This window comes from Triticum dicoccoides, chromosome 2A (genome assembly GCF_002162155.2).
Source record: "Triticum dicoccoides isolate Atlit2015 ecotype Zavitan chromosome 2A, WEW_v2.0, whole genome shotgun sequence".
NCBI lineage: Eukaryota > Viridiplantae > Streptophyta > Magnoliopsida > Poales > Poaceae > Triticum > Triticum dicoccoides.
Window position 1 is genome coordinate 59,745,849 of NC_041382.1, and position 12,599 is coordinate 59,758,447.

The 12,599-nt window shown below is 45.9% G+C and overlaps 1 pseudogene; it reads right to left on the bottom strand.

Annotated features, from left to right (window-relative positions):
• Positions 1 to 1,174: 1,174 nt before the first annotated feature.
• Positions 1,175 to 6,848, bottom strand: LOC119357589 (annotated as a pseudogene).
• Between the last annotated feature and the right edge of the window lie 5,751 nt (positions 6,849 to 12,599).

Here is a 12,599-nt window from a genome sequence, read left to right on the forward strand (position 1 = left end):
TGATAGTCAAGGACAAGAGAACAAAGCTGTACTAGAGGCTAAAACTCTTAAGAATGATAAGCAACTACAAGTCTGTGGAGTGGCTAGCAAGGACATCTCCTGTTCATGGTCAAGCACAAGAGATCAAGGCTGTGCAAGAGGCTAAAGGCCTTAAGGATGATACTCAACTAGGAGTCCATAGAGTGTGTGTGGCAAGGATTTCACTGAACCACTTGGGGCAAGAAAACATCAACCATCTAGGGGGAAAATTGATGTTCAAAAGCTCCCTAGGGCAGATGCTAATGATGCGGTTGAGCTATCTATTGTTGCCTCTGAGGCTATGGTTATTGCAGAAATGATGCTTAATGATTGCCAGTCCGATAAGTTGACTGCAGCTACACTCTAAAATATGTCTATATACATCCATATGTGGTAGTCCATTTGAAATCTCTAAAAAGACAAATATTTAGGAACGGAGGGAGTATGATGAATAAGAAAAGTTTGGACTAAGGTTACAAGCTTACTAGTATCTGCAAACAAGGGAATATACCCTCTACTTCAGCATCCATTTGGGCTACTTGGTGCAGAGGTCTGAAGCAATGGAACCTATGAGAAACACATCGACTTGGCTTCTACAGTTAACCAGGTTTAATTCTTATTATGTTCTGCCAAACATCTCCGGCGGATAAATAGATGATCATGGACATGAGACTGGAGGGGCAACACTCAGTTGCCAGCGACACGTACGGAGTGCTACGACGATCACACGCCATTGCCTGAAGAGCAATGCCCGAGGAGAGCTTTTGCAGTTTATGAAGATGAACTTCATATTACTGTCGGTTACATCGGAACACCAAGTCAACAGCCTTGTCCACAATAAAATCAACAATTCAGTGGTACTTGTTGCCAAGTAATACTGGGTTTGCCTCGACTACTACTACTACTACTACTACTGAAAGTTGCAGGCAACTTATGAAGAGAGAACCCGATATCAAATCCAGCAATCAAGTACTCATAAAATCCAACCAAGTTCTGTAAACATTTCTTGTTACTGATATTAGTACAGTCAAGCATAATGAGACGTTTATTTATTTATATAGTGTTTATGTTGACGCAACAGTAATAATACTGGAAAACATGGGAAGTGAACATGGACAAAGAAAAACATCCACCCATGTCACGACACGGACATCGTTCATGATGATGATGATGGCACTGGAGCTGGAGCAGTACCACCGCCTGTGACGACGAAGACGATGGGGCTCCGCACCACATCACTACCGGAATCAGCAGCTATGCCTATGGCCCAAGGCCGTCGGCATAGGCCACAATGCCGTCGGCATAGGCCTATGCCTACGGCTGCCGTCGGCATATCCCCGTTGGCATAGAATGCGTCAGCGTACTCTTGTCAGACCGTCGGCATACTAAAGCCGTCGGCATAGGCATCTATGCCGACGACTTTCGTACATCCGTCGGCATAGTTTCACCGTCGGCAAAAAAAGGACGAGATGACAGCTGACGGTGCCGTCGCTAAGTCCAACCAACCAGGAGCTGCCACGTGGCGAAACTATGCCTACGGCTTTGCCGTCGGCATAGTCCTGCCACGTGGCAGCTCAAGGTTGCTCCTGGAAGCTCAAGGTTGCTCAAGGTTGCTCCACCAATGAGATTTAAGCTATTGCAATTATATTTTCTCCTCTTATTCCGAGTAAACACTTAACAATTTTGGAGAAGGGAATCGGTATAAACGGCTCGCTCCTTCCCATGCTTCCCGACCGGGCCGAGCCCGCCACGGTAGGGTGTGGTGAAGTTTCAGCGCGTTTCGGAGAAGCCTGACCGGAGACCGCTGGTAAACTGCGAGCACCTGAAATGATGTCCAAGAGTGGTTTGTAAAACCATATATGATGTATTCACGGTACGTGTAGGCCTAGTGCAACCAAAGGACGGGCAGGACCCACCACCCGGGCGCGAATGTACCTTGGCGGCATGCTGGATCTGGCCATTAAAATCCACGGGAAATCATATGATGCCGGAAATCCTCGGGACCTGGCACGGTGTCATCATATGGCCCTTGTAGGGTGTGGTAAAAGTTTGAGCGCGTTTCATAGAAGCCTGGCCGTAGGCCGCTTGTAAACTACAAGATCTCCGAGGTAGTATATGGCTATCGAGAGAGAACTTGTCCGATTTGTGAAGGAAGTGTGTTGCCCGTTTCTCCATTGACCTCGAAACTTCTCGTGATCTCAAATGGGGCCATCACATGACACATGGCAGGACATGGCATTTTCCGGGGCCGCCTGCAATATTTGAGACATTTATTGCATCCGTAGGGTTTCAATGCAGGAAGTTACAGATCTGCATGGCGACCACCTGAAATGATGTCCAAAAGTGGTTTGTCAAATCATATATGATGTCTTTGCGGTATGTGTAGGCCTAGTGCAACCAAAGGAGGGGCAAGCCCCACCACCGAAGGGTGAATGTGCCTCAGCGACATGCTGGATCTAGCCGTTAAAATCCACGAGAAATCATACGATGCCGGAAATTCTCGAGACCTAGCACGGTGGCGTCATGTGGCCCTTGTAGGTTGTGGTAAAAGTTTGAGCGCATTTCGCATAAGCCTAACCCAAGGCCTCTTGTAAACTGCACCATTTTCGAGGTAGTATCTAGCTATAGAGAGAGTGTGCCCAGTTTTGTGAAGGAAGTGCGCCGCCCGTTGCTCCGTTGGCTATTTCAACCCTCCATCGCACTTGTATACATATATTAAGACACAATGCGATTTTGGTACCATTGCTACCCCCAAGGCCCCCGACCGGCTAATCCTAGCCCGATTGACCTGAAGATCTAGGCCTTTGACTTTTACCGGACGGCCTTTGACCAATGTACTTTTCCACCTGGTTGTGACAGGTCAGCCCATACGAACATTTCAGAACAAGGTTTGGTCCCAACCGACTAGCGGACCCCCCTCCCCCTCGTGTCGACCCGATGCGGCCATTTCCTCCCTCCAAGTGCCGGCGGCAGCGCCTTCCGTGAAGGGGGGTCACACTCCAGGAGCCGAATGTCATTTGTTTGCACCTGACAACACATTTCCAGACATGTAAGAGGACCTGGTGCAAGATTTGGTGGCATAGCTAGCCCCCAAAGGCCCCCGACCACACTTGTAGACACGTGGAAAACAATCAGTGGTGGGGGATTTTTTTCACATACTCCTGCATCTTACAAAAATATAAGAAATTGCCATGCATATTATATCATATGTGTCTGCACTGTGTAAGAATCTCATGAATTGATTACGCTCCAAGTGTTCAGGAATATTCATGCAACGCCAAAACCGCAGAAGGATTACTTCGATTTCATCGTCGTTCATGAGGTCGAACCTCACACCGGAGCCACGTATTGCCTCTTTAGACATGGCACCACACCTTTCGACATGTATGAGGACTCGGCGCGATGCTCTGGTGGCATTGCTACCCCTCCCCCGAAGGCCCCCGGTCGGCCTAACCCTGGACAAGTTGACCCGGAAATCTATGCCTTTGACTTTCACCGGACGAGCTTTGACCAATGGACGTTTTCACCTGGTTGTGATAGGTCGGCCCATAGGAACACTTGAGAACAAGGTCTGGGCCAAACCCACCATAAGATTCCTTTCGTGTCAACCCGACATGGCCGTTTCCTCATGAACGACAATCCTTGAAACAATCTGATGGATGTAGATATAAAATTTGTCTCGTTTGGGCAAGAAATGACAAATATACAAAAAAGTCAAAACAAAAGGGTGTTTTCTGTAAATCTGAAGCAAACACGATTTAAGTTTGTTCAAATTTGAAACATAGTATAGCACATAATCCTTTCAAGATTCTGATAAAACCCATATACAATTTGTCAAAATCGATCCAAGTATCAATTACTTATGATTTTAACAAAGCATAAGGACATATATGCAAAAGTACAGGAGGCCACATTTCTAACATACTCAAAAACAAAAACAAACTGGATATTCATAATCTATGGAAAATTCTACCCTAAATCGATGTATAATTTGTGTATATTTAAGTTTAGATAAGTTAGATTTAAATTAAACAAATTTTAACTTAAAAATAAAAATAATTTAAAATAAAAACAAATAATATCTATGCCTACGGCCATGCCGTAGGCATAGTTCTCGGCCAGGGGCTGCCAGGAGGCGCCACGTGGCGGGGCTATGCCTACGGCAAGGCCGTAGGCATAGGTGGAAAACTATGCCTACGGCTTTGCCGTCGGCATAGCTCTGCCACGTGGCAGCTCCTAATAAAAAAATACAGATAATATCTATGCCGACGGCGCCGTCGACATAGATTTGACGGCGTCAGCCCGCCGTTTGTCCCTGAGCCACCCGGGTCACATCTATGCCGACGGGCTAACTATGCCTACGGCTACCGTAGGCATAGATCGATATATGCCGACGGCCTAACTATGCCTACGGCTGCCGTAGGCATAGATGGAGGTATGCCGACGGCTTTTTCCAGGCTGTCGGCGTAGCTTGAGGTATGCCGACGACCCCGACAAAAAGCTGTCGGCATAGATAAGGCCGTAAGCATATAGGGTTATTCCGGTAGTGCATGCTTCTCAGATACCCAGCTCAAGCTTCCCTCCACGTGCACTCCTTCTTTGTCCAAGCCATGGCCGCTCACAGACACGCCCAAGGCCTTCTTCTCTTTGCCCATGCCGTGGCCGTTCACCGACACACTGAAGGTCTTCTTCTCTCCGGTTTTGGAGAACGACAACGTCTTCGGGACGACATGCACTGTCAGAGACCTCGGCACGTCCACTTTGGCCTTGAACTTCGAATCCGCTGGCCCGACGTTCGTCACAGTCCGGTTCACAGTGAACTGCATCGATGTCAACGACACGGTTATCGTCGGGTAGTTAAGCTGCACCTCCTGGACCTTGGCCAGCTTCGCGCAGGTCAAGCTCGAGTTGCGCACAATGGTTACTAGGCCACTGTCACCAAGGAGCTAGCAGATGTAGCCAGAGTAGTCAACAGAGTTGAGGTCATACACCAAGCCAGGGTCGGCGGCTCTCGCCGGGTTCACATGGCCGGCGCCTTTGTCGTACACGTCGGCCTTTCTATATTGCTCGTCCAAGATTGAGCCACCGGTACTGTTGACAATGTCCGACGTCGTTAGGATGGCAGACTTGATGGTGGCCGGCGACCAGTCGGGATGGATGGCTTTGATGAGCGCCGCGACACCACTTACGTGTGGCGTCGCCATGGATGTGCCTGATATGACGTTGAAAGGGCCCTGTCCAGAGCTCGTGCTTGGCGGCCAAGCAGCGAGGATGTTGAGGCCCGGTGCCAGTATGTCCGGTTTTAGGATGCCCGGCGCATGTTTGCTTGGACCCCGGGAAGAGAACCAGGCCACGACGGGGGCTGGGCGGACGCCATACTGTGTGCCGTTGTATGCGAGAGACGCCGCGGAGCTGCTCTCCGTCGACGCGGCGTAAGCTATGAGGGCGTTGCCGTCGGCCGTGTTCACCTGTACAATACTGGAGTTGGAAGCCTGAAGAAAGGTGGAGTAGCCGCAGATTCGGTTGTTGAACAACACACCACGCTTACCACGCCAGAGCTCATTATGTTGCGGATTTTGGACTGTTGAACCTTCGAGAAATTGTCCTCGCAAAGCAGGATCTTACCAGCGATGCTACTATCACGATCGTAATTGCAGTACCGCCGTTCCTCGGAGTAGAGGAGAGGGTGCAACTTTGAGCTTGTACTCGCTTTCTGGGTAAGTGCTTCTCCGTGGATGCTCTTGCCGTTGGCGAGATGGATGCTGACGCCGAAGCTTCGGCCCATGGAGCCGGCGGTGACCGTGAGCAACCACTGCGCATCGTTGCCGATGAAGCCCCGATAGCGATGTGGACCGCTGTTGCCGGCGGCGCACACCACGAGGATGCCCTTGGAAATGGCACTAAACGTGCCGATAGCGATGGGGTCGTGATCGAAGCTGGCGATGGTTTCCCTGCCAAGAAAGAGCGAAAGCACGTCCACCCCATCCTTGATGGCCTCTTCTAGGCCGGCCAGTACGGCAGATTGCTTGCAGCGACGAGCAACACATACCTTGTACATGGCGATGTGAGCACCCGGAGCAATTCCGGCCGCGGTGCCCGTGCCCACGCCATGGTATGACGCACCGGCTATGAAATTCCCAGCAGCTATGGATGAGGTGTGCGTACCATGCCCATCTCCATCACCAGAGTCATCACCCGCAATGAGTGACTTGGCACCGATGATCTTGTTGTTGCACCGAGCCGCCTCGCACGAGCCCTTCCACCTTGCTGGGGGTGGCGTGGCGGAACTCCATGGTCATTGAAGGAAGGGTGTGCCGCATAGATGCCGCTGTCGAGCACTCCAATGATGACTCCCTTACCATAGCCAGCCTGGTTCCAGAACCCGGTGCCATTCCTTAGCCCAAGAAACTCTGGCGTGTGGGTGATCATTAGCTGCAGCGTCCGATCGGGGAATGCACGCACGAACCCTGGCTTCTTGGCCATAGCGTCGAGCTCGGCGTTGGTGAGCCTCGCGGCGAAGCCACTGAACACCTCGGTGTAGGAATGGAGAAGGCGCGACTTGTTGGACTCACCAGTCAACGAACTTGGCAAGAAAGACTTGTGCCACTGGCGATGGGCGTCTTCGTCGGCATTCGAGTGCGGTGGCTCGACGAGCACGATGTAAGCACGATAAGCAGTGGGTTTTGTGGTATTTTGGTGTACGCTTGTGGCAACTGGATTGATATAGCATAGTTTTTTTTCCGAAAAGGATTGATATAGCATAGTGCGAGCGTAGGAAAGAGGATCGCGAGCAAGAGAAGTGGTACTGAGAGATTTGTGAACGACACCATTCCTCGAAGCTCAAGCCACACAGCTACCGGCGATGAAGATGATGGCAATGCCGGAATAGGATCAATCACCGGGCAATCTTTATATAGCACGAACAATTAATGGGTCTTGTCTTATTTTTGGCATATACTCCCTCCGTTCCTAAATATTTGTCTTTCTAGAGATTTCAAATGGTCACCACATACGGATGTATATAGACATATTCTAGAGTGTAGATTCACTCATTTTGCTCCGTATGTAGTCACCATTTGAAATCTCTAGAAAGACAAATATTTAGGAACGAGGGAGTATTAATCAGTTGATAAATCCAGAGCATTTGGTAACATTAATGAGTTTAATTTCTGCTAAATCTAGAAGATATGATATGATTATGTGGGATGGACAATATACGATTGGGAACAATGAGGAAAAATCAATGTAGTACGATTGTTTTTCTATCTCCTGCATGAATCATATATTACAGTATGTGCTGAAATGGAAGGAAACCAATGACTCAAATTTAATAGAGGCCTCCAGAGTTATGATGTGGGATATGTGGGAGGAAATACATGATCTTTAATACATATATTGAAGTATCTGTAAAATTGGAGGATAATTAATTTTTCAGTTTTGTTTTTCAGAATAATTAATTTTTCAAAATTAACAGCTGCTGGTTCTGTATCCCCACCTATCATGTGTTATCATCTCATTAATGAGTAGTATCAACAGATTCCTGAACAAAAATATGGGAGTAAATGACAATATACAAGTCATGAAATTAGGCGAGGTTGAACGGGTCATTTTCTTTCGCGCTCAAAACCTGAGTTCTATCAAAAGATTGTGATTGGTCCAACAGGAAACTGGAGGTGCTCAATGAGTACTAGCTGGTCAACTGCAACCAAACGGTATCCATCTGCCCCAAGCTCGTAGAACTGCTCTCTTTAGGGTCGCAGTGGAGATGGGCAGTGTGGACGACGATTGTTGGGTCTGCCAAAGGAAAATTAGTGTCGGGAGGAAGAATAATTTAGGAGAATAGCTCTTTTTCCCCACAAATTTGAGGCAAGTTTGAGGGAAGGGCCGGAAGGGGATTAACCCCTCAAATTTAGGGAGTTAAAAGAGATTTGATGGGAGAGCTAGAGATGCTTTTATGCCTCAAAATATGTGACTCAGAGCACCGACACCATCGTGTTGGTGCCGTGACTCCTACCAAATCTGGATTTATGCTTAATCATAGTGGCTGCAGAGGTAATCGTAGTCCTTAGTTTCGAAGAAGTTGGTGACGCAAAATCCGCCCGAACCGAGGCTGACGACTTTGGTGGGGCAATGACGGCGCGTGTACCACCTCTCTGGCATGTCAGTGTCCGCCCAGATTCGTGTGTGCTTCGGCAGTGGAACCCTAGCCTCCCCTTATATACACGGTTGGGGCTAAGGTTTACATGTTTATTAGGATTCTTGCTGTACTTTTTAGGGCCTCTGCGATTCAAATGACAAATAGTTCTAATGATTCTACTCCCATCATATGTCTGTGAATTGACTCTTTTTTTTGGAAACTCTATCCCTGAGGATCTCGATTTCTTAAAAAAGCTGAAGAGAGTTGCCCGGTTAATTTACGGAGAACCGGGCTAAAACCGTTACAACACACCCAGAAAAAAGGGCACCCCGGCCGACCAGGCACCCACAAGACCCACACACACTGCCGAGGCGAGGACACCGTTGAGGTTGCCTGCAATGTCATCGTCATCACCTCTCCTCGAGCAAGCGACTCCGACTTTAGCACAGACGACCCATCAAGGCCCCTCCGAACGAACGATACACGAGAACCGTGTTGGCCAAAGCCACACACTCGGCCGGCGACGACGAGGACCAGGCAGCTCCGACCTTGATGACGAGCATCGCAGGAGAAAAGTAGCACGTCTGTGAATTGACTTTGAATCAAAGATCAAGAATCAGGTGTGTGCCATAGTAGCCAGAGAAACATTTCATGAGACAGGAGCCAATGGAGACTCGGTAATGGAATGTGGTGCATGAAAATTTTCTATGTGACACAATCCTGCAATTAAAACAATGTTCAAGATCTCACAGCTGACGGACGTCTCAGGTAGATTAAGGTAACAGTTTTTGGTATGAGGTTCAGTTAGTCCTTTTTTTTTTTTGGTAAAACAGTCTCCAGAGATTTTTGCAGTCCTTGGAGTTATGACTATTCTCTTTACACTTGCTACATACCATCTCCTTCAACCTGACATTGGTATGACACACACCCCTCACCTGCAAGTTGCTGGTGCCAGTTGACTTGCCATTGTTCTTAACTGAACCATCAACGTCTCGGCCATAAAAATAGCTAGACACTTGTGCGCCCTAACTTACAAGTCTGGAGCAACACAGATATAGACGAGCATGTTTTAGAAACACAGAGAACATTTATCCAAACAATGTTGACCAATTCTTAAGAAATAAACCCTTTTGTTATTACAAGAAAATTGTGGACAGGCCTAACATTTTGCAGTCAACACCCTGAAGTTTCTGTTTTGGCTAGAAATTTCGGCAGCTTAACAGGTGGGGTGGGGAAGAATCGCATGGCTAATTTTGGAAAAGAAAAACACTGCATGTCTTCTTCTATTTTCTGCGCAACGGCACTACAGTCACTCCACGACCATGTCTTGTATTTTGTACTTCATATGGAAGGAAATTACACCGAACGTCTTCCTAGCCGACTGTTTAGAGAAAGTGCTAGAGAGATGACTTGAAGACCGTATTACATCCCAATATGTGGCTAATTAGGAAAAGGAAAATGCAACTCTTCTCTTCAAACACCAAATTCTTTCATTAAAAATTGTTTAGATTCTTAATATAGCAGTTATACACAAATCCTTTCATTACGCTTAAATGGTTGACAAATAATTATACTACTCTGACAGAGTGAGACTTGTTTTATTGTTTAAATTTTATTATAAATTTGTGTTTTTTTTCAAGGTTGCAATAAATTTGTTCATCGGTAACAGGAAATAAGGTTATATAGGCACCCTTTAAGACTATATCATACTAATGACAGGCAGTTTTTGTATCTGTATCCACCTCCAAGGCTCCAACTAAAGTCAGGAAACGTGATCTACATATTTCTACAATGAACCAATATGCAAGTTTAGAATGTGAGTTGAAGGAGCCGAAAGAGAAGTTCAACGAGGAGGAAAAGGAACACAAAGATCTTTACAGCAAGCTTATAGAGCTCAGGTTAGCTGTTTATTTATTCATATGTCAGTTTGTACAATGTTACTGCAACAAATGGTGACAACTGAATTTAAAGCTACTTGCCATTTATTACGTGACATAAGAGCGTTTTGCCACTGTCGGACACTAAATATATACAGAAGAAATAGCAGAAGGGGCTTTGGTGGCGGTTGATTTGAATCTACACAAGATGGAGAGCTCATTGCTAAAGATCATGCATCATTTCTAGAGGTCAAGCATCATTGAAAGAAGTCTTTAAATTTGATTCAATAGTCAACTCACCTTGCATCATTACTTGCGTTTTTAACAATTTATCTACTTCAACTAATATTCAGAGAATGTTTTTGAGAAAACTGCCCCATTTGCAACTTGGGTGTTGGATGGATTAAATGTTTGTATCTTTGCTTACGGGCAAACAAAAGGTACACGACGGGTTAACTACAGAATTCTAGATGAGCTCCTTTGTGTTTGTGTAGTCAAGGACAGACATGACCTCTTCCAATATGAGATTACTGTTAGTGCCTTGAAGATTTACAATGAACAAAATCATGAGTCAATAACACTGGTCAGTACCTTATTCTTCTTACCGTTGTTCACCGGATTTTCATTCACTTGCATTAAGTTGTAGACTGTAAAATCATGTCCTCGCTGTTTTTTAATTCAATATACATTGTGTGATGGTCAAAGGAGAAAACTGGATAAGTGGAGGGTACAAACAGTAATCATGGCTAATTGACCTTGCTGGAAGTAAGTTTGTGTTTTAAGGACAGATGCTCAAGGTGAACGACTCAAAGAACCACAAAATATTTTCCCCACTTCTCCAAACTTTTGAAAACAAAAATGTAGTGTTGATAGTAAAACATCTTTAGCAATAGAAGCGAGCATTGATCAAGTGATGGACTGCTGGTGTATATGTATATATAGGATTTTGCCACTAACCTTTGCTTGAGTTTGCTCGTTCGAGTCTTCTAAAACGGACACCAGTCACTTGGCACGTGATCCTCGACAGGAGCATAGTCCACTAGCGACTTCCTGCTTGCACCTCTGCCTCCACATCCAGTATATCCATATACATCACAAGATTAACGAAAAAAAAACTTGTCATTTTGAGCGGCATCATGCCAAGATTTCCTTAAAAGAAGATTAGATCGAGAAAAGGGCAATGCTCTTACAAAGAAGACAACCAACAAGCCAGGACGAGTGCTACGCAGCAAGACACGTGGCCTGTGCACGAAGATGGCCGCATGAAGAGACCATGGTCGGACTTATGGCCACCAAGAACCGCCGTCGGGCAGACTAGCAAGTCTTTCAGCCCGGCCATCCGCTTGAGCTCCATTAGATATAGTCGTTTGTAGATGAAGTGGTGTGTTGGGTTGAGGAGAAGGGGGAGGTGGAGGCGCGGCAAATCGAAACATGAGAGCAAAGAGACCGGCATTTATTTATGGAGGAGAGAGGGCACGGGGAGGCATCGGATCGGAGCATAGGGACCAAGATTGAGACTATCATAAATAGATTTGGTTATAGGGGAAACACTTGCCCCTATATCACATAAAGCACTTAACTTATTAAATCCTATTTCAATCTCTATAGTAGCTTCAAAAGCATCCTCTTACTTAGCTGGTAACTTACTGAATAGCTTTTTTCTTTCATCATCAAGTTCACGTACCTTGGCTGCAACTTGTTCAACAGAGATATTATATGCCTCATCGTTAGTTACCTCATGTAGTGGATACTTCACGGATATCATATTGACAAAATCTGCAAGGGTATAATCATATTCTGGCACATGACTTGTGCCAAGTACCCAAGCTTTCTCTTTGTTGTTTCTTACCATTTTAACTTCTTCAACCGGGTTAGTCTCTGGTTTACCTGCAAACTTGGCCAAAATCAAGTTTTGGCTCTCTGCTCTCTTTTCCACTTGTGCCTTCACATTCTTGAATCTAGCTTCAAGTATCTGCACATCATTTGTTAGTCCAACAACCTTATCGGTCAATTGACCAAGTAAGTTATCATGATTCTTCAAGATAATCTTGAAGTTTTCATTCTACTTAGTCTGGCTAGCAATAAAACTTTTAAGGGTTTCTTCAAGAGTATTTCTATTGCTACCATTAGGTCCATTAAAATTATTTTATACTCCTCCATTATTAGGATAAGGAAGTTTAGGAGCATAACTATTATTTTTCCAATTGGGATTATAGCTATCACGAGCAATAAAATTCACATCACTAGTATCTTCATTAGTGATGGCATTGACATTTACCTCTTCTTTACCTTTCATCAAAGAGATAAGTTATTCTAGCTTGGTTATTAACTCTGAGCTATTTTCTTCTATGACATTCACCTTCTTGGTAGTGGTTCTCTCAACATGCCATTGGGCATGGTTCTCTTGCATATCATCTAGTATCTTCTTGACATCTTCTATGGGCTTTCCCATGATTGTTCCTCCTACAGCTGTATCAAGCATAGTGTTCGCACACGAACACGTTACCGTGTACCTCCAACACCGGGGGTGATGCACTGCAACTCACGTCGAAGGAGACCCATCCGAA